This window comes from Petaurus breviceps, unplaced genomic scaffold (genome assembly GCF_028583685.1).
Source record: "Petaurus breviceps papuanus isolate PSGF00001 unplaced genomic scaffold, PetGlider_PUasm1.0 90881, whole genome shotgun sequence".
NCBI lineage: Eukaryota > Metazoa > Chordata > Mammalia > Diprotodontia > Petauridae > Petaurus > Petaurus breviceps.
The window spans coordinates 3465253-3467927 of record NW_027187369.1 but is presented as its reverse complement, the minus strand read 5'-3'; positions in this window follow the sequence as shown (position 1 = coordinate 3467927).

Below are 2675 nucleotides of genomic sequence, written 5' to 3'. Positions count from 1 at the left end.
TGAGATTTGCTCTAGGCCTTGTCACTCTAAGGCCAGATGTACAGGAGATGTCACACCCCTAAAACGCGAAGTTTGTTGATAGCAGAGACTATTCTGGTTTTGCCTTTTTATCCCCAGAGCCCCCCAGTACAGTGCCTGATACATGGTAGACACCTCTTAATTGCTAATTGAATTGAATTGAATTGATGAAATCAGCAAATTAGAGGTTCCTTTTGAATAGGTTTGTCCATGAGATTATCACTTTAATAGGTTTGATACTAATGCCAGGATGGATGGGATTTGAAAGGCATGAAATGATGTAATAACTCTGAAGCTGACAACCCTCATTCAGTTTCACTATTGATGACCTAGAGCTTAATTAGTTTGTTTTTCTACTTCTTCATTTACAGTATGTACAGCAGTCTTTTCAATGACCAATTTCTTTAACTAAATTTTTATTTCTAGTAAAACCCAGGGAATAAGTAAATCTCCTCCTTTCTAAAGTAAAGCACATCTCTGTGTCTCACTTTTCTTCAGCAGAATCTCAGTATGTGGGCTTATTTGTGTGTAGTAGGGAATTTGCCAATGAATGTATGAAAACCCTGAAAACATTATTCTGGCTGTTCAGGAGTTCTGAGGCCAGTATCTTGGTGAACTCACTGATGATCGTTGAAAGACCTAATATACTTTGCAGAAGAGGAACAGATTTGAAATTAGGGCATGGATCAAACATGCTCACTTAATGCCTCATTTCAAAAAGCAATTCCATAGCTAAGTAAATCTAGCATGTGATATGTATTTTGTTTTAATCCAGACCTGTGATTTCATGTGGATCGGGAGCTCCCAGTGTGGAAAGTTCCTATAGCACACTGCCCATTGACAGTTGGGCTGTAGAGAGTTGCCTGAGGCACTGAGAGATCAAGTGATTTTTAAATGGTCACAGCCAGTATGTGTCTAAAGCAGGATCTGAATCCAGCTGTTCCTGACTTCATAGCAGTTCTCTAGCCATTGCACTACCTTGTTCCTCTCCTCTGTGGTATTTTATACATGTGCAAACCTGTCAAAAGCAATTTTAGAACATGGGGGTGACAAACTAGACTGGGATAACCATTAGTGTCCAGTGCAAATATTCAGAGTAGCAAAGGCTCGCCCAAGTCAGCAAACAGAGCTCTGTGCTCAGCAGTGAATATCTATTATGAGAACGCTATGATCAGTGAACTGAATGGGGACATAAAAGACATTCTGTACAGGTAAGGGCAATATATGGTCCTGTTTTCCTGGAGTTACAGAACAGTACAGAAATAATATATGTGGTCCCCTTGAGCTCTCTAATTTCCCTCTTCTCTCAAGAGTACATTTTCTCTATTCTAATTTTAGAGTCATCTAAATTGTTCCAAAGAGATGAAATGGGACACGTTTTTTAAAGTATCCTTAGAAATCTGCAGTGCTCAAGTTGATGAAAACCAAAGAAAACACCCTTATGATCATAAGCTTATATTTCAGTGCTCCAAAGATCTGTAATCTGATTGGTATAGGCACTACCAATGCTGATTGTAATCCCTCTATGTTTTAATATATGGACATTGAGGATTACTATGGCCAAAAAATTCATCATTGTGAAGAAGCAGTGGTAATGAAGCTCTTGTGTCTTAGCTAGGCTGGTCCTTAAAATGGCAGTCCATCATGGAGCCTGTACTGTAAGCCTTGCAGGAGTTTGTATACCTCTACATGACTTTCAGGCATTCTATGATCAGTCACCATAGGAGGATTTTAATAGAGGATAGTCTACTCAAAGGAACATGTGATCTCAACTATGTGGCTATTCCTTCTAGTGACATAAATTACAACCTCTCTGGTGCTTCCTGCCCTCTATGATTCTTGCCCAAGTCCCTCATTTGCACATAGCTTTCCAATTGGCTCTGTTCAACATACTAGGAGCCTTCCTAATTTTCTTTTCTTTTTTGCTTGATTGACATGTATTCTTTTGTTTACACTTATATATGTATTTATTGCTGCCCCAAATATTACATAAGCTCTTTGTGAGCAAAGACTGTTTCATTAGTATCTCTGTATCCCCAGCACTTAGCACAGTGCCTGACGTATATAATAGGTACTTAATACAACTTTGTTGTTTGATTGTTATTTCCCCATCCTCATTTTCTCTTGACATTGCAAGGATACCACTGGGGTAGCTGCTCTATCCTTTGTTTATTTGTCCATTCTCTATGTGTCCTGTGCCTCTTCTTTTCCAAACATAAATTTCTTTGGTAACATCCTTTACCCTTGTTCTTTATATGTCCTTAGTTCTTCTGTGTTGCAGCCTAATCAAACATATCCAGGGACATGCTTGTAAATGTTTAACAAGTACATCTCCAAGGGAAAAAAGTATACACTGCACACTTTTGAGTTTAATCTGCATTGTTAATACTTTCTCCTTCGCTTTCTTATGTCTAGACAATCAACAAAAGAATCAATAAATCAAGCCCTGGTTTGTAGCATTTGCCATTTCTAAGGAACCAATGCTCACACTAAAATCTTAACTGTTGGTTTGAGCTGCCTTCAGCACACCCCTGCCCCTACCCTCCATTGTCTCCTGAGTCATTTCACTTCCAATTCTTAAGAGACTGTTGTGTTACTAACTATGTGACCTTGGGCAAGTAGCTTAACCCCAATTGCCTTGACTTCCCCCCTCAAAA